Raw genomic sequence first — 21276 nt, forward strand, 5'->3', positions numbered from 1 at the left:
CGGCATCGGTATCGGAATCGGCAAAAATCCGATATTTAAACCGGTACAGATTATACTAGAGTTTTTACCTTCTAATAAGTTTTATATTCTAGTTTTGTAAGATTTATTGAAAATTTGGTTCTGATTCGTCATTATTGTAGAGTTTTTGTAATAAAATTATTGCAAACTCATTCAGAGGATCGGAAATAAAATAGTGCATTGCTTAACCAGGATCTGCTGTTGTATTGGAAATTCAAAAATGAATATTCAAACCTGAAGCAAGTCCTGAGAAAATACTTGGGCATACCTGCTGCATCAGTATTCAGTGATTGAGTGCTCAGTGTTGTTGAACAGATTTGAGATAAGAGAAGAAGTAAGTTACTTCCTGAAGTGCTTCCCAATCTCGTATTTCTGAAGTTGAATCTGGCAGAACAGGAATTTATTTTGCATTTCAAAGAACTGCTTGTGTACTAATGTTTAATCTCTTGAGAATCCATGTTCTTCTTAAAGGTTCACATAACATTTTGTAGATGCAAATGTACATTCGCACTCTTGAGAATATATATGTATATACATATGATATGCAATAAAAATGTACATTAAAATTTTATTTTTGTCATGCTGAAAATAACATCCCATTTCTGTTTAATAATCTTATGTATCGGAATCGGTTAAATATCGGCATCGGTATCGGTTCCAAAAATTATCGGTGAGTACATCGGCATCGGTAAATTTTCAGCTTCGTCACATCCCTAGTATTACATTAACTTCATGTCCCTCCCCTCACATAATTTACCATAATTTAATACTGTTAAACTTTCTGAAATGGATTTTGTGTACAAAGCCCCCGTGATAACCCGTGAGCTCTCCTGGAGATCAATTCTAGCTATGGATCTGCGCTCCACCGGGTATCGAACCCACACCCCTTGATTACAAGGCGACGACGCTACCACTGCGCAATCGGGAAGGCCCGGTTATGCGGAAGAAAAGGATCATGGGGGAAATTTAACGGGAAAAAAAATTGAGCTCCTGGCCTCTCTAGCAGTGTCCTATTTTAATTTAACGAAACCTGGTCACATAACAAGAACGCAAGCAGTAAACTTAAAAACAATGGATAAGTGCAATTCGTGCAAATTTCTTTCGGCCGCCGATGTCGTCACAGCAGGAAACAAAACACCCGTGGAAGTTGCTGAGCGAAGGGCATTTTGAGCTTACGCCCGGATTCCACACCTCCCCCCGTGGACTCCCTTGGCGCCAGCACTCCGACGCCGCCTGCACCCGGGAACTCATGCCTCGCTCTAGGAAATGAGACATCTGATCCTCCTCGGGTTCATGGGATTCGTCATGACGCAGGTAAGATCTAGGCTAAGTCCTTCTTCGCACGCAGAAGCCATGCGGAATGAACTAAACGCAACTCCATGAATATTACTCAGAAGTTCATGACAAATCACCTTTTTTTCTGAGCCTTGAAGACAATGCTAAACCTTATATCTGTCAGTTGCCCTTCAGTTAAAACCAGAAAACATTTTTATTTTGCATTTTTCTTCAGTTTTGAGGTATATTTTTGTTCTTTCCTGTTGTTTCCTGAATTTTAAATGCATTTGCTAGCTTAATTTATGTATTTAAATTTCCTGACATGACCGTTTTAGCAAGTTCGCCATGCGGTGAGTAGAAATACACAATATTATTTCTACCTGAAAGTTTGACAATGGATTAAACAATTAATTCTGGTACATTCATTTTTCCTCGAGCTCTTAAAATACTTTGTGTGAAACCTACTTTAAGGTTCCCTTGCCGGCAGGCACCTATCCAAGGGGAGGCTTAGGGGGCTCGAGTCCCCCCGAAAGTTTTCGGTTTACACTACATAAAATGAGGTTTTTGTTTCTTGTGGTGTGAAATAAAATAATGTGACGTTAATTTAAGGAGAGAAATAATTATCGAGGCAAGACGGAGAATGTTCTATAACCCTATTATTGTTAATAGCAGGTATCCAAGGTGGGCATCTTGGGTTCAAGCCCACCCCCCACCCCCTTCAGGATATTTTTCTGTTTACACTAGATAAAATTACGTAGGTTTTTGGCTTCTTGAATAATGTGATGATAATTTCAGATAAATAATTATCGAGACAAGACGGAGAATGTTCTATAACCCTGTTATTGTTAATAGCGCGTATCAAAGGTGGGGATCAGGTAGCTCGGGACCCCCCCCAACCAGAATTGTTTTCAGTTTACACTCCATAAAATTAGTTTTTTGTCTTCTTGAATAATGTGACGATAATTTAAGGAGAGGAATACTTATCAAGGCAAGACGGAGAATGTTCTATAATCCTGTTGTTGATAATATTGCACGTAAACTTTTCTTGCTATTTCGGTTTTGTCGCAGCGAACTTGAGCACTATGTAGATACGTGTCAGCATTTGGAAGCTGCACAACAAAGGTAGCGCCACACGTAGGGCGATTCGTTGTAATTTTTAATCTGTGGAAGGCGCGAGAGGGAACGTTCATGAATAAGAGAAGGAGTCGAACGAACTACTGGCAATATTTACGAATCGTTCTAGAATATAATGAGGATATAAATAAGCGGCTTCAATTGACCGGATGATCTGTACAACAGAATCGGTTAATGAGACTTCAGAGGTTTTACAATTCATACAGTCGATTAGTGATCAGCCAGTGTCGATTGGTTGCTTTATAAGATCTAGTGATGCAAGGGACTAAATACCATAAAGTAACAAAGTCTACTACTAGTTCTAGTTCGGGTCCAAAGCTGAAGACATTGACGACAGTGGAACTTCCGGAGCATCAGTGTAGTGCTACAAGTAGTTTGGGTCGAGGGTCGAAGAGATCGAAGGTCTCTCTCTCTCTCTCTCTAAAGTGAATATTTCGGCAGTACCGGGTATTGGAGCGGTTTATTAAAAAAAAGTAATAAGCTGCACAGGTGATGATTTAGTTGTGCCAGGACCAAATTTCGTGTATGCAGTCCGAGTATTTCATGGCATAAAAAAATACTTTTGTTTAAGCCTACTGGGTTGGACACACACTCAACAGACAATTTTGAACAACTGCGAGTGCTTAGGACTGAATATGAACCATTTGGTGGGTTTCGAATTTTATAAGAGCTTCAAACATGGGAGGACAAGACACATTAGTGGTGTTCAGGTTCGAATCAGAGTGAAATATTCGAGAACTGTCAGCGTCCAGTTCGCAGCCCACAGTTTGAATTTCGTGTTGTCGAGTTAATTGTGCATCCCGTGCATGTGTAACAGCTTCGTAAAAACACTTCTGGTACTACATAGATGTTTTGATGCCTGATGAGAAGAAATGGAAAAACACACATACTGAGATGGTTCCGTTACAGCATGGAAACAGAGGAGTTGAGTGGTAGAAAGTGTTGTAATTTATGAAAAAATCAAGCTTTCATTTTAAGAGCGAAAATTATTTTTAGGTCATTTTTTTTTTATTTTTAGGTCATTTTTTATTTTAGATCATTTTAAAGGTAATTCTATAGGTCATTTTTAAGGTCATTCTATAGGTCATTTTTTAAGATATTTTAGATCATCAACTTCCGAGCTCTAGCCATGAAATTAGGTGGGTGGCAGAAGTTCGCGCTGTTGCCACGTCAGAGCACAACTCCGTGTGTTCGGAGATTTAAGAGAATGAAATATCTCGTTGTGGAGTATTGTATTCCTTGCGATACAGACTTACAGTATTTGCTCGAAAGGTCAGGGATGACACATAAGTGCCCCGGAGAGAGGTCGGCCTCACGCTCGAACTAGGCAATTGCGCACCTTGCGCACCTCTTAATTTTCTTCCGCAACCCCTTCAGCACCCCCTATCCAAAACCTATATTCTACCGAAAATATTACCTCTTACGGTGTCATGTCGTTGTCATATTGAGGGCAGAATGTTAGGTGCTGAAGTGAGACTGTTGTTATTATTTACAGCAGGCAATCAATTATCCTACTCTCAAAGAGATTCCGCTTTTATTTTCCTGTACTGTCGGCAGTCTATAAAAATCAGCGACCCTTGTCTTTATTTCTTCAGAATTGTTGTTAAGAATTGTTTCTTCTTGTGTTTCAAGTAGTCTGTTTGTGTTTTTCGATAAATGTATGTAGCTCAGTGTCAGTTGTATGTTCTCCTTTGCACTGTTGACAAATGGCTACTTGTTCTTCCTCCTCTCTTCAAGTCAAATTGGAACAAAAATTTCAGTTGCTTTCTAGTATCATCAGGTCGTTCTCGGAAAATTATTTAACGCGAGTTGTATCGTGACGGTAGTTTCCTTGTTAATTCGTTCTATTTGTTCTAGTAAACGTACCATTTCAGACTTACAAATTCTGTTACGAAGAGGTCAAAAATTCGCGATGAAATGTTAAAGTTCGTTGTTGGGGACAGTGCGGCCCAACGGATTTTAACTAAGAAGTTGCTGCGCATTCAGCGTTTTGTCCTGACACCACAGCATCTGGGCAGACGGAAGGTAGGTTATCTATTACGTAAAACGAACGCATATGAAAAGCAACGGAAAATTTTCTGAAAAGTGAAGCAGTCCAAAAAATGTGAATTGATAATTACATGAAAGTGACTATATGACTTCGTATGTATTGTGTTATTTTCTTCTTCAAATAGCAAAACTTCAGGTTGCATCAAAGCCTAGCGATTTCTTTCTTTTACCCAACGCACATAAATCGAACACTCAACAGTTGTCACCTATACAACGTATTTGATTACAGTAGTGGCATTAATTCTGTACACATTTAGTAAAATGTTATTGTTTAAAAAATCTCGAATGTAAAAACTATATTCTGTATAGAAATATTAAACAAATTTAAATGACATCGTTCAGTAACTTCAATAATTACATCTGAGTGCAGCATTGTAGTCTATTATTGTTATTGTTATTTTCAACCAACAGAACGCTTGTGTGCGATTGTTGTATAGTAGGTCAACTGGGAGCATCATTGTTGTACATTGTTCAGTAGCTTCAAGAATTTCATCTTACTGCAGCATTGTTCTCTGATTATTGGTATTTTCTGTATTGTACTGTGGGTTAAGTGTGAGCTTCATTGTTTGCTGCAGTTGGGAAGTTGACCTACAATACACAAGCGTTCAGTTGGTTGAAAATAACAATAACAATTATAATCAGACTACAATGATGCACTCAGATGTAATTATTGAAGTTACTGAACGATGTCATTTAAACTTGTTTAATATCTCTATACAGAATATAGTTTCTACATTCGAGATTTTTAAAAAAATAACATTTTACTAAAAGTATCCATAATTAATGCAACTACTGTAATAACTGAAGTATGTACCTCAATTGGTTGTGCCTTGTAATCAAGGGATACCGGGTTCGATACCCGATGGAGGAACATAGTGGTTTGGATCCCACTTTAAACTACAGGTCCAGTCCCGATAAGCCTTTCTGTGCATAAAGTGGACTTAAAACAATGGATGTCAATCTAAAAGTGTACATTTCGGTCACGGTCATTATGTTAATTATTATAAGAGCGTTGCAGGAACATGGTAACTTCAAACTGAAGGATTTTTTAGAGAGAGTGAGCAACGCTATCAGGGGGTGGGGGGGAATATACCTCGACTCCTCTCCGTTTAAAAATGCCTTGCCTTACTTGCCTCTCCATGGAAAAATCCTTCAGTCGTCCAAGTATGTCACTGACCTCCCTTGAACAAGCTGTTCTTTTCAAATTACCAAACGTCGTTGTTGTGCTAAAATCAGGCAAAAAATAAGCAAGTCGCTAGAATTCTCCACTATCATTAACATATTATCATAGATACCTACTGAAAGTTGGTTGATACTTGATTTGGGGACTAAAACATGCATGGATATTTCATGTTTTCTTTATTTTCAACGTCGCACCCCCTAAATTTCATTCTGCACCCCCTCAGACGACGTTATAGGCAACGCAGCCCGGTGGACGTTGCCACACAGTGCGCGGGAACCAGCGACTTTTGTCCCGCTCTGGCTTTGCTTTTCTCACATGTGGCACGGTAGCGTCGTCTCCTTGTAATCAAGGGGTCCCGGGTTCGATACCCGGTGGAGGCACATGGAGGTTTGGATCCCACTTTCAGCTGTAGGTCCAGTCCCGATTAGCCTTACAGTGCATAAAGTGGACTTAAAACTCCAAATCAATCAATCAATTAAACCACATGTGGCACCAGCGCAATTCTGCCCAGCCGCCTATTTTCATGGCCGTGCGTTAAGGGGGAGGGTATTGATTCTTGATATTATTTTATTTTTGGTTAGTTAGCGTCACTTTTCTGCCACTTCTGGCTAATCACGACCATGAAGATGAGTGATGATATGATGAAAATGATGAACGGACACTCACAACGAAGATCTACACCCAGGCCGAGATCTGAACCGGGGACCCATAACGTCTTAACGCGCTGTGCTAAACTTTCCGCCACCGAGAACGGCTGGGATAAAATCGAGACGAGACAAGACCTGGCAGCAGTGATTTATCTACACATACCACAACACCAGAGGCGCAACCCCGAATATTTGTCTGGAGGGGGGGCAAGTAGCAGGATAAACGTACCAATAATAATAATTTTAATAATAATAATGTTATCATAACATTATTATTATTATTATTATTGATTTATTGAATTATTTTTTCAACACATTCAATTTCAAATTAATAATGCAAAACAAGCACACAAACTATTTTTGAAAGATAGAAAAGGCTTGATAAATGCATTCCAAATATAATTCTTTTTTACAAAAATATATAATTTTCATGCACTATATATGTTTCGCACATATGCAACATGGAGCGACGTGGACACTAAATTATGTACGTATTCAAAGTTTATTTAATACATATTATATACAATATATATTATTTAAATACATTACACAATCAATTCATCCATCTCACAATAAATCAACAGCAGAAATTACATAAATTGTGCACACTCCCTTTCCTCAAAACAATTGTTCATACATTTAAAACAAAATCAATTAATTCAAGTGTTACTTCTCTCTCTGGTAATTTAAAATGCATTACAGAAAACAATCTGCGAGCGAAGCGAGCAAGAAAATTTTTTAGATCCAATTTTTTTGCAGGCTGAAATCAATATTGATTTAATAGGGCGCAAATAAATTCACGGGACGCCAATGCATTCTCTCTTTCACAAGTTTTGTGCCTCCCCGATGGTGTAGTGGTAACGTTGTCGCCTTGTGATGGGTCCCGGGTTCGATACCCGGTGGAGGCACATGGCACAGTGGTTCGGATCCCTCTTTAAACTGTAGGTCCAGTCCCGATTAACCTTTCTCTGCATAAAGACTCCCGCCGCCCCCTAGCTATGGTCACGAGCTTGGTAAGACTAAGAAAAGGACCGAATGCGAGCGACGCGATCAAGAAAAATTGGCGAAAAGTATTTTTATTTGCATAAAATTTGAAGTTGTGGGTGGTAATTGCCCCCCGCTGGTACACTTGTCCGTCAATGTTTGCCCCCCCCCCCTTGTCCCCACAGAACTTACTTATGTCAATGAACCCCCTGCCCCCCTGTGGTTGAGCCACTGCGCAACACTCCCGTCTAATACCCTCCCATTTTTCCCAACACCAACAGAATTTTTCACAAAGGCCCATTTATAGTTAACTTGGCTCCAAATTCACCCTCACAAACCCTAAATGCTAACTTACCTCTCCAAGATCCTAGTAGGCTAGAAGGTATGTCAGGGGTTTATCCAAAATTTTCCGGACTGGTTGGTATAAGTATAAATTTATAGCCACACGGCCAAAACTGGACATTTGTGAAACATTATGGGGATTCTGAGGAAATTGTAATGGGTTGGTAGGCGATGTTGAGGTTGTGTGGGTAAATCACTGAGGTCTGTCTCGTAAAGGAAACCGAGGGAACCGAGACTTATTGGCCGAGACTCTCGGTCTCGTTCGATACATTTTAGGGTGATATTCGAAACTTTCATTCAATCAGAGTTACTTTAACTTTACTATGAGAGTTTTTCGAATATACGAAACGGATATTCACCTAATTGTTTATCGATAAGTCATACGGATGCACATGCACAGAATTTGTCTACAGAGTGGCAAGCAAGGTATTTTTTTCCGAGGAATATTAGGCATATTTTTCCCTATAATAGTGATTCCGCTTCAAAAACACTGCTTCAGTCTGAAATTATCATGTTCCTTCAATTAACAAATTACTGTGACTGGAATGAAATTATGTGTGAAATATATACTTTTTAAGTGGACCTTTATTTTCCAGCTGGTTCGAATCTCGGCCTGAGCATGGATGTTTGTGATTGTCCATTCATCAATTTCATGTCATCACTCATCCTCATTTTCGCAAATTATCCAAAAGTGGCACAAAATTCGAAGTAAAATAAAGCAAATAAAAAAAAATAAAAAAATAAAATTCCAGGTGCGTCCATCCCTCCCCCTCCCTTTCCGGACGTCTATGTTCTTAGCTCTTGCAACCCTTAGTTGAAAGGGAGGGATTGCCTCTTTATATACACACACTCACACACATTGTTCGCAATAAACAGAACACATAACGTGCATATATAAATTACAAGAAGTGCAATCATTGGTTTGTGTCTGAACAAGTTATACAGTATAGCGCCGTCTTCTTTAGCGGAGAAGTAAGCACAACGCGTTACGACGGAAGGGGTCCCGGGATCGAATCCCGGCCTGGACATGGGTGTGCTTTGTGAGTGTCGCTTCACCATTTTCATCAAATCATCACCCATCTTTATCGCCGCGATTAGCCGAAAGTGGCAGAAAGGAGACGCTAAATAACAAAGTCAAAAGTTGTATATTATATGTGTGTTTCGCACATGGGCGTCCGGAAGGAGAAAAAGGGGTCCCCTTATATACAGTATTACACACATATTTATTTATTTCTGCTGATATTATCCTGCTGAAAAATAACTGCCTTAGTATAGTAGTACGTATACATGTTAAGATATACAGAACATTCCCTGACTCGGCATCAAGCGGCCCGGCGTCAGAGCTTGTCTATCCCGGTGAATGGGGTCTGCGACAGTAGCACGCTTCAGTCTGTTTTTTTCGCTCTCCCTGCCTTCGCTCTCTTTCTCTTTCTGTTGACGTTACGGAAGTTGTGTTGTGTCGTGTCCGTGTGTTGAAGATTGTGGCTTAATATGGCACCACAAAAGTTTCCATTACAACAAAGAATTTATCTTGTCGAATCTTACATCGGAAAGAGGAATTGTGGAGAAGTGCGAAGACGTTTTGCAACGAAATTTCCCGGTGTTCCCGTTCCACATAGGACCACTATATTAAACTCGTAAAAAAGTTTATCGAGTAACAGGGTCAGTTCTGAATAAAAGTGGAAAGAAAAACCCACGTGTACTTACTGAGGAAAAACTCGATGAGATAGGACAAAGGTTAGAACAGTCTCCTCGGAAATCTATCCCCCGCCTCTCACAAGAAACGTGTGTTTCAAAAACCACAGCATTTAGAGCCGCTAAAATTCTTAAATCTAAAAATAAAAATAAAAATAAAAATATAAAAAATAAAGTATACAAAGACAATCCGCAAACCATCCGTGAGTTAAAAGAGAGTATTGCACGAGTAATCGGGAGAATTACAGTAGACGAACTTGCACGTGTAAATGCCAATTTCCTTCGGAGATGCCAGGAATGTGTTGCAGCAGAGGGACATCATTTTCAACACCTTGTGTAGTCAAGGTTAGTACACAATATGAAAACTGGAATTTTAATAGCCGACTCTAGCGACTGTCGAGGACCCCGTTCACAGGGAAAGACAAGCGCTGATGCCGGGCCGCTTGCCGCCGAGTCTCGTAGCGAATGTCAGGGAATGCTCTGTATAAGTTCCCACTTTAAACTGTAGGTCCAGTCTCGTTTAGCCTATCTGTTTATAAAGTGGACTTAAAATATCAATTCAGTGCTTATGCTATATTGTATTTTTATATATATATTGGTGAATAGAGAATTTTACATTGCATCTTCTGACAAAAATGAAACGGTTGTTCCATTAAAACAAATGGAATGCCTCGATGCCTCAAAAGAGGAAGGGGTGGTTGGCTAACATCAGAAACTCTCAATCCTCCCCTGCCTAGCTACAGTGCTGCCAGGTTGTATCACACATCTATTCACCTCTGATTTAAGTGAAATCTCGAACTTTGTATAAATCGTGGGTGCCTCGCGGTAAACAACATCGTGGGGGAAGATGTAGGTTAGGCAGCCTGGGTCTGTTTTCCAAAATAAATATTTCTTTACCCATAGTATAGATAGCGATTAGTGTTGTCCACGGGACGAGACGGCACATTCTTTTAAAAATTCGAGACCATGTGTCATGAGACAAACGAATATTTTCGAGACGAGACAGCATTTCCACGAGACGAGACAGGCCAAAGTCTCGTCTCGTGGGCAACACATAATCCATTTACTACAGGAAATATAAATCATACATAAAGATTAAAGAAACATTTCTTTCTCTTTTATTCAAGTAATTAATTACAAAAATTATAACCAAATCACAAATTCATAACGTTGTATCCTCTCATTTACAATTCCAAATTCGAATTCAAATCCTTAGAACTCAGATCCAATAATAGTACATAACTTGGCGTAATTTATTTGAGAACTTGTAGATCAGCTTTACCATGATTTTAAGTACAGACTTATTTGTAAGAGGGTAGGTTGAATAGTGAGTGCCTCGAAACTCAGAATGTATACTCTGTCCTGGGAATCTTTGGAGTGAGAGAACGAAAACAAGTCCCTGCGCAAGTAGCAAAGTGACTCGAGAGTGCTTGAGCAATGAACGCGCGAGAGGGAACGGGATTGCGTGGTAAAGGAATGCGACTAATGCTACTAGCCATTTGCAGGAAGAGTATTCTGCTTCGCTCCGCCCACTCACTTGCTCCCCTGCTCTGCCTTTATGCGCGACTTTACTTCAAGGATTCCCTGGATAGAGTATAAAAGAAATTGATCTACATTAACTAAAGGAAGATAAAATTGTAAATTTAGAAGAGGTGGACGTGCCTAAAGTGATTAAGAAGTTATATAAAACCAAATATAAACCAATGGAAACCAAAATCACAATTATAGGTATTTTCCACTCTTACGGCGGCCGGTTCTAGTTCTGGCATGGAAAGTGGGGAGCGGGGATTACTCCCAGAGGCACGACGCGGCAGGAAGAAGTACTACGTGAACCTCGTTCTACTGGCTGCTGCATTTCTTATCGTGCTGGATTTGTTGCTTCCTCGCTCCCCACTTCCCTTGCCAGCATTTGGATCGGCCACCGTAACAGTAGAAAAGACCTTTAGTTATAAAGACGTGCTCACAATTCGTGGGTTGGTACCAAATGTATGTAGCTTTGTTTCGGCATGTCTCCCCCCCCCCCACCACCCCCGGCTCTTCCCTACCGCAGTGTCGATACTCAACGAACAAACTTCAAAATTATAATTTTCTCTTTTCCGTCGAAAGCCTGGGAGGATTACATGAACTGCTGAACCAATCGGATTGATCCAGTTGCCGTAGTAAGGGAAAATTCTATTGATATTGTGCGTTGTCATTTTTCTTGTTTTGAGTCGTTTTCTCAACAGGTGGCACCACCAACAAGGACGGCCAAGCCTAACTGTTGTCGCCGCGTAGCAAGCGAATGGATCTCCGATCCCCTGCCTCTCCCTGAAATGTGAGCGAAGGGTGCGTGTTGACAGCAAAAGGTGTCCTGTACGAGCGGACAAAAATCACACGTGTAGCAACATCTTTTCCGCCCCTTGAAACTCCCACAACTGGAGACGAAAAGTCTCGGTGTCCTGAAGTTTATTTTTTTTGGCCGGTCGGGCTTTAACTTGTCAGCTCCGAACTTGTAAGCCAATCATATTGAGGCACTTCGTTTCAAACTTACCAGAACCTCAAAATTGTGGGCAGAAGGTTAACATCCTCTAGTGTATTCAATACAAAACACTCTGAAAACAAATAAATGTATATCATTACGCACTCACAATTCAATTCAGGGTGTTTTAAAAGTCCTGCAGGATTCTAAAAACCTAACTTTTAAAGTAATAGGTTTATTTACAACGAAATATTGTGTTACACAGAGGAAACTTTAATATTAATGTTTGATGTGGTTTGGTCCTTCGCCAGATCTCCAGCTGGGCGGACCCCATTCACGTCCGAATACTACTGCAATCTTCGTTTGAATCCGAGAATTACGTTCTAACGGTTCTCGTCCGGAATGTTGTGAATCACATCACGTATCTTCAGGTCGTCAAGAACTGTAGGTTTCTGAGCATACACCTGGGTCTTGACATGTCCCCACAGCCAGTAATCGCAAAGTTTAAGATCTGGTGACCTTGCGGGCCAAGGTGTGGGTCCTCTGCGGCTAATCCATCTCTTCCTAAATTGACCTTAAGGGCAATAATAACAAATAATAATAATAATTGTTGTTATATACCTATTACTTTCAAGTTAGCCTATATCTTTTTAGAATCCTGCAGGACTTTTAAAACACACTGTATATCTATAGGGACGAGTATGTCTCACGTACGTCACAAACTGTTGCATTGTGGCTTCCAGCAGCCATGATTGAGGCAAGTTCTTGAAAGGATACAGAATTCAAGCGGGCCTGTGGGCGGGAGATACGACGTAATAATCCTCAAATATTGAAAATACCTTAGATTAAAACAGCTCAAAATCCCAGACATGGGCCATCATTTTCCAGACAGGAACTCGACAATAAGGAATGCTGTGTCAGATATTACCTAAGCTCTACTGTGTCACCAACGGCGTAAACATGTAAACAGGTTAAACTCAGGAAGAGGATACAGGTAACTGACTCCGCATTGCTTAGTAAAATCTATGACAATACATATCTGGGACAAGAGAGGTCATTAGCCAGTTTCAGAGCGAACGTTGAGAGGGGTTGGGCGAGGATTGAGAGAGGAAACGTTGGAGCGAGTGGCAAGTCAAACTCTTGAGATACAGTACAGTCACGATCATAACCGCTCATCGCTTAACTTCCATCTCCAGGCAGACACAGGTATATTATTCCAATTTAGCATTCTGATCCTTTCCTTGACGATATAAAACTCAAGCAGAAGCGATTCGTGAATGCATGCGTCAATTGTGGGGAAAAGGACAGCTTGCTCTACGACGACATTAATGAGCATTTCTACATTCTAATTTATTCATATAGGAGAAGTATTTAGTTTACACGAGAGCGCTGAACTAAGCTTATATTACATTTCTTGGATCTGAAGTGAAATAAAGTAATAATTATTTTCCCACAATTGATGCATGCGTCACTTCAGATCCAAGAAATGTAATATAAGCTTAGTTCAGCGCTCTCGTGTAAAATAAATACTTCTCATATATGAAGAAATTAGAATGTAGAAATGCTCATGAATGTCGTCGCAGAGGAAGCTGTCCTTTTTCCCACAATTGATTCATGCGTTCACGAGACGCCTCTGGAACTCAAGTGTTGTGTTTTGCCACTTGTGAGTATGTATATCACTTCTCGCACGTTGCCATTAAGCTCACCATGATTAGCGAGTACGCCGTTATTGAGGATGAATGGTGAATGAGCTACACTACCCAGATTCGATCCCAGTTCCCTTGAGGAACGTTACGAATAAAACACAGACATTCCTGATTTAAAACAAACGTGGAGTTGATGCAGATGCAACGAACGCTACGTGATGGATATTTCCTTCCAAACGAAAAATAAAATTTGCCGCAAACATGTCGACTGTGCGCATTCTCACATCACATGAAACCCACCAATAGAGTACAGCAACAGTAAATCTCACAAAACGCCAGGCTTCTTTCCTTCACACACTTCAATCCATCTTTTTATTCCAACGAATCTTCAGTTTCTATCTAGGGCTTCCCCGATGGCGAAATGGTAGCGTCCTCGCCTTGTAATCAATGGGTCCCGGGTTCGATTCCCCGGAGGAGGCACATAGTGGTTCGGATCACACTTTAAACTGTAGGTCTAGTCCCGATTAGGCTTACTGTGCATAAGGCGTACTTAAAACACCAAATCAGTCAATCAGTTTGTATCTTCTCACTTGTAAAGTGCGTTTACGTCAATATTTTAGTATGCTCAAAATATGATAGTTTTGCATAAAATTATGCATTAATTCACAAACCAAAACACAATTTTCATTCCAATTGTTTTGATTTTCTTCCATTACAACCCAGTATTACAGTAGTACAACGCTTGTGTTGCATTAACTTGTGTAGTTGACTTTCGCAGATATTAAATGATTTGAAGCCAACAATATTGCCAAGGGATCTAATGTAGAACTGCACAATTTGTATCCCTGTCCAGATATTATTAGAATAATTAAATCAAGAAGACTTAGATGGACAGGCAATGTGGCACGAATGTGAGAGGAAAGAAGAGTTTACAGGATTCTTGTTGGGGAAACGTGATGGTAAGAGACCTGTAGGAAGGCCAAGACGAAGATTGGGATAACGTTGAGATGGACCTAAAGGAAATCGGTAAGGATGGAAAATATTGGATTCATCTTGTCCAGTATAGGGATAGATGAAGACTTGTGTTGCTGTAGCCATGAACCTTCGGGTTTAAGAAGGCTAGATATTAGTTAGTTAGATCTACCACTTTTTATTTACCTTACACAGGTAACATAAAACAAAGGAGAAAATTTTGTTGCAACATGACATCAGAAATAACACTTTACTGAATCAAAATGTTTATGTGCAATTATCGTTGTAGTTAATAATATTCCTGCCATGGACACAGATTGTGGTGACAGTAACCGTCTGTACCACTGTGCAATGTGCTCCCATTGCGGACCGAACCTGGGACGTCTTAATGAGACCACGGGAAAGGCCGAAATGATCAAAAAGTTTTTAAGAAAAGTTGTGTTCGTGTTGTCTATCGGTTGTTTATCGTTGATGTATGGCGACATCCTGTACACACACGCACACAAACATGCCCAGCCAGAAAGAAGTTCTATACTCTGTCCCAGTTTTCTCTGGAGTAAGGTCGCGCATGGCGTCAGAGAAGGGGAGGAAATCGAGTGGGCAGAGCGAAGCAGTACACGCTGCTGCGTGTCCATTGGTGGAGCCGTCTCGCGTTGCGCAGAGACTTGTTTTCGTTCGCCTGCTCCAGAGATAGGTGGGACAGGGTATACTGTGCATCAACAGAATGATACTAATATCGTTTTCTTTAAATGCTATTACGACAGCTCAACGCTCAGAATGGATTATTTGACTTAGTTGTTATTAAGCAATTGATCCATTTAATAATTTTATTCTGAATAAATTAATGTTTAAACAACATTTTTCATTATATTGCTAAAGCCCTTATAATTATTTTATTTTCAGTAAGGGTATTATGTGACGCATTATCATCAACATCTGTCGCACGTGTCTCTTGCGATGATCGATATTGTGTGACGCTCGAAACACGATGCTGGGAGGCATTTTAGAATGAACCTTCTTGAATTGCAGTCAGCATTTATTGGATTTTTTAAAAATCTGTTTATAAATGCTGTAAATATTTATTTTAATATCTGAAGATTCATCATTCTTTTGTATTTTGCTAAATTAAGACACCAGGGGTCTTATCGCGCTACGACACCAGGGGTCCCGGGATCGAATCCCGACCTGGACATGGATGTTTGTGAGTGTCCACTTATCAATTTCATCATATCATCACTCATCCCCATCTTCGCAAATTAGCCAAAGGTGGCACAAAAAGCGAAGTAGACTAAAGCAAATCAATCAATCTTAACAAGGGATGCTATTGGCAAACCTGCCACGTGTCCCTGGAAGTTATGTCAGAGCTGTTGTTTGCTGTGTTGGGTTGCATACATACAGGATAGATTTTAAGCTCTTTGGCGCAGAAACTAATCGCTTTCAAGGTAATGTTAATGAGGAAAAGTTACTTGTTTTTTTTTTAAACATATCAGCACCCAACCATTTTAGAAGTTGTTTTGCGACACTCTGCACATGTAGGTAATACACACACACACATACATACCAGTGTGTGTGTGTATGTGCGTGTGTCAGTACCCTACATTGCCTGGGTATGGATATTTGTGAATGTCCATTCATCAATTTCATCATGTCATCACTGATCCCCATCTTCGAAAATTAGCCAAAAGTAGCACAAAAAGCGAAGTAAAATAAATCAAATCATATCAAATCTAGTACCCTACATCCTGACAACGATTAAATGGGAGAATAGCATATGCTGAGCCTGTCCCACTGAATAAAGATATTATTATTAAGCAGCCTTCATGCTCATCGTAGCGATTAACCTTAATAGGTAGAAACCAAGGAGATTACTGTTAGGGCTTGTGTTTCAATTTGAGTTTTTTGTTTTAAGTCCACTTTATTCACAGGTAGGCTAATCGGTACTGGACATACAGTTTAAGGAGGGATCCGAACCGCTATGTGCGTATGTTCGTACAGGGATGCCGATCCCCCCAAGACCGTGGACGCATCCCCTCCGAAGTCGTTCATCAAAATCCCCCAAAAAGAATTGTTCATCATATCCCCCCGGGGAAAAAAATAGTTTGGGTAAATACGCAGTAATTGATTTTTGTTCGAATGTCGATAAATTTATTTTAATTTAAAAAAAAATAATTCAAAATACGTAAACTTTAGACAACGAAAACTGACAGTATTTTACAATTATCCAGTCAGTCGTAGAACAGGAATACACACAAGCGAAACAAATCGTGCCTGAAATCATACTGAGTCCGCATGTCGGAAGTTCTGAGCCGACTCGGAACCACCTCAAAGAAACACCAGACATTGTTTACTATTGGCTGAGATGCCAACAATAGAAAGGCTCATGACATTCGAAATCTTTCATTGCGGTGGTTGAAATTAAAAGACTATTATGTATAAAACTGCTCAAGCTCACTGTCATTGTTAGTGTACTGAAAACCATTACTAAAAATCATTAACAAGTGAATCAAACGAAACTATCTCCCCCATTTTTGTGTGAAGATATATGGAACTGGTAGCTAAACTATAATATTTTGTCCCCCAAAAAAATTCCCATGACGCGGGTGCGTCATGAGTACCCCCTGTGGGCACCTCTATGTGCGTATCGAACCCTGGACCCCTTGATTACAAGGATTACAAGGTGACGACGTTACCACTACGCCATCGGAGAGGCCTTATAGGGACTTATTAATAATATATTATGAGTAATAATAATTCCAAACTCTCACATTAGAAGAAAATCCTAATATCTACCATAATTACAAACACAGCGATGTACTACCAGAGTGGAAACGATTTAATTCAGAGTATACAGGGTGAACAGAAACTATAGGGACAAACTTCAGGAGGTGATTCCTGATAAGTAAAGGAACAAAAAAGTTCATATCAACATATGTCCGGAAACGTATATTTACCAAGGTACGAGGGCGGGCTGAAAAGTAATGCCTCCTATTTTTTTGTGACGGTGTAAAGATATTTTGGATTTTGGGCAACCATGCATTGTACTCTTCAGACTTTCCCCCTTCTCCATTCCAAGTTTCAAACTTCTATCACCATGGGTTGCTGAACTAGAGCGAGGAAAATGGCAGCATTTAAATTGATAGAAAAAAATAGGTTCCTGGACCGTATTTAACCCTGTTCAAATTTTGCTTACGTTTGTAGTGTTCAGGTCAATATGAACCGAGTGACATATTTCTTATTTCATTAAAGAAATATGGCAACATTTGCTATTCATAGCTTTTATTATTTTTATTTTTGTTTCATGTTTTTTTTTGTTTCGTAATTTTATTAGTAATAATTATGGCCCGGGACTTTATGTTATAACATTTTTTTCAATTGGCTTCGGATCTAATATTGGGGTGAGATATTTACATATCTGATGAAAATAAGCCGAAATAGACAAACTTGACAAAGCATATTTTGACATATTTCACCAATTTCGCGTTTTTACAAGATATTTCTTCAATTTTGTTGTAATAAAACATATTTCTGTATAATTTCGTAATTCTCTCGCACATAATCGGTTATTTCATATTTTTTTCTTCGTAGCTTTAGCACAACCGATAGTTCATATTGTCGATGGCAGGATATGGAAAGGCAGGAAGAAAGGTGCAGTCTTTTCTTAGTACAGAACAAAAATACCCCCACTTTTTTACCCCTCCGACAATTGATAGCCATGCAAACATTATTGAGGAAAAATGTTCTCTCTCATTGTTGCACGGGAAGTAAAGAAGTTTCGTTCTCATTTCTTTGCCTTTTTCCCTTTTCACAAATGTCAGTCAAAAGTAAAAATACATTACAGCCCCTACTCTACTCTATCGGGTATGGGAGAAATTCGAGAGTTGTGCATATTTTTGGCTTTACTGGGAATATTTCTGCATTTTTCTGACATATTTGTAATTTTTCATGACTTATTTTTCAATTTATATGACATAAGTACATACATATTTTCATTTTACAGTTTTATAGGACATAAAGTCCCGGGCCCTAGTAATAATAATATAACTAACTAACTAACTCCCTAGCCTTCTTAAACCCGAAGGTTCATGGCTGCAGCAACACAGGCCTTCCATTTTTCCCTATCTTGAGCAAGTTCTATATACTCTTTTCCATCCCTACCGATTTCCCTTAGGTCCATCTCAACGTTGTCCCTCCATCTTCGTCTTGGCCTTCCTACAGGTCTCTTACCATCAGGTTTCCCAACAAGAATCCTGTAAACTCCTCTTTCCTCTCCCATTCGTGCCACATGGCCTGCCCACCTAAGTCTTCTTGATTTAATTATTCTAATAATATCTGGACATGAATACAAATTATGTAGTTCTAAATTATGTAACCTTCTCCACTCACCTGTCTCCTCATCCCTTTTAGGTCCAAAGATTTTCCTAAGGATCTTATTTTCAAATACTCTCAATTTATGTTCCTCTTTCAATGTAAGGGACCAACTTTCACACCCATATAATACTACAGGCAAAATTACTGTTTTGTATATTTTAACTTTTAGTTTCTTAGATATTAAACGAGAAGACAAAAGTTTATGAAGAGAGAAGTAACATGCATTTCCTGAATTAAGCCTACTTTTTATTTCCTCTTTAATATAATTTTCATTTGTTAATATTACTCCTAAGTATTTGAATTTGGAAACTGGTTCAAACGAGTTGTTATCAATAATTAGATTTTGATTATTATATATTATATATTTGATTATTAATAATAATATATTGATATATACATTAAAAGTTCATATAAAGACTTCGGGTCATATTGACCCGAACACACCATTAAGGGTATGTAGTGATAATAAAAAATACTATATATATACATATATGTATTTTCATTTGAATAACCAAACAACCCACTATAAACATAAAGTCACGGGAGTACAGCTTTGTGCAAAAATTAATACAAGAATTATATACACATAAAATATAATTTCGGGTCAATATGACCCGACCACAACAGCAGGGCTAAATTGATCCGCAAAAAAGGTTCCTGGAAAGTATTTAAATTGATCCGGAAGAAATGTTCCTGGATCGAATTGAAATACTTTACAGATAAAAAAAAATATTTACGGTCCAGAACCCATTTACGCTTGCTGATCTTTTCTTCTGGACCGGAATTGAATTTATTTAAAATTCCTGGACCTTTTAACAACCCTGCATCAGTGTCAAACTTGCATTAATTTGTGGGTTCAGCTGTGAACGGGAGTGGTTTTCCGCTCTGATTCGAGATGTCTGTCTCTCCAAAGACGCTTCCTCGTGCGACAAGATAAATATACTTATCTCGCTTCTCGTCTTGTTTCTCGTTGCAGTATCTTGCCCGTTGCAGACCTTCCTCAACAGACGCCGTGGCCGATTACCACTCAGATGACTCAGACATGTACGAGAGACTCATACAGTTTGTCAACATCATTGGCCAGGTGGACGCTTACCTCGAGAGCAAAGCCAAGTCCTTCTTCAAGAAGCTGGCCATTGTGTTCGATGACGACAGACACTGATGTTCACTTTTCTGCTATTGTGAGATTATTTATATTTATTACTGCTAACAGTGCTGAAATAGAGCATGACCAGGCCAATGGTAAAATATAAACATTATTTAAATCCTTATTGTGCTGTGTTTTATTTCCTTGTTAAACCCACGAGAAAATCATGATTGAATCTGATTGATTGATTTGGTGTTTTAAGTCCACTTTGTGCACAGTAAGGCTAATCGGGACTGGACCTACAGGTTAAAGTGGGATCCGAACCACTATGTGCCTCTAATTGATTGAATCTGAACCAGTGGCGAGCCTAAAGCGTTGGTGTGGGCCATAACTATAGACCTCGGATTTTTAGATTCTAAAAAGCGTGCTTTTAGGTTCCTAAAATAGGCTCTAAAAATCCTAAAATAGGTTCTAAAAATCCTAAAAGAGGTTGTAAAACTCCTAAAATAAGTTCAAAAATCCTAAAATAGGCTCTAAAAATCCTAAAATAGGCTCTAAAAATCCTAAAATAGGTTATAAAAATCCTAAAATAGGCTCTAAAAATCCTAAAAGAGGTTGTAAAACTCCTAAAATAAGTTCTAAAAATCCTAAAATAGGCTCTAAAAATCCTAAAATAGGTTCTAAAAATCCTAAAATAGGTTCTAAAAATGCTAAAAGAGGTTGTAAAACCTAAAATAAGTTCTAAAAATCCTAAAATAGGTTCTAAAAATCCTAAAAGAGGTTGTAAAACTCCTAAAATAAGTTCAAAAATCCTAAAATAGGCTCTAAAAATCCTAAAATAGGCTCTAAAAATCCTAAAATAGGTTCTAAAAATCCTAAACTAGGCTCTAAAAATCCTAAAAGAGGTAAAACTCCTAAAATAAGTTCTAAAAATCCTAAAATAGGCTCTAAAAATCCTAAAATAGGTTCTAAAAATGCTAAAAGAGGTTGTAAAACCTAAAATAAGTTCTAAAAATCCTAAAATAGGCTCTAAAAATCCTAAAATAGGTTCTAAAAATACTAAAAGAGATTGTAAAACTCCTAAAATAGGTTCTAAAAATTCTGAAATAGGTTTTGAAAATATTAAATTATGCTCGAAAAAATACTGAAGTATAGGTTCTAAAAAACTTAAATGGTACAAAATTCCTGAAAATTACTGATTAGAATCGTTAAAAAAATCACAAGAACCGTAAGAAATTTTTATAGGTGTATACAAACAACCAAATGTTAATTTTCTAACCAAATTTTTATTTGTATGCACAATTTTCAAAATTATCCACAAATTATTGTATTACTATACTTGTATACGTATGTATAATTTGCTGCACAATATCAGGGTAGCTACTCACCGGGAATTCTTTGAATTACGGGAATTATGC

At 38.8% G+C, this 21276-nt stretch overlaps 1 long non-coding RNA gene across 1 annotated transcript; it reads left to right on the plus strand.

Annotated features, from left to right (window-relative positions):
* The first annotated feature begins 1227 nt into the window (after positions 1-1227).
* On the plus strand, positions 1228-20020 carry LOC146002003 (uncharacterized). Its single transcript, XR_014443664.1, has 2 exons — positions 1228-1332; positions 19748-20020. It is a non-coding gene; the product is annotated as an uncharacterized LOC146002003 (long non-coding RNA).
* Positions 20021-21276: the final 1256 nt, after the last annotated feature.

Source organism: Lepisma saccharinum, chromosome 18, assembly GCF_977018435.1.
Source record: "Lepisma saccharinum chromosome 18, izLepSacc3.1, whole genome shotgun sequence".
Classification (NCBI taxonomy): Eukaryota; Metazoa; Arthropoda; class Insecta; order Zygentoma; family Lepismatidae; genus Lepisma; species Lepisma saccharinum.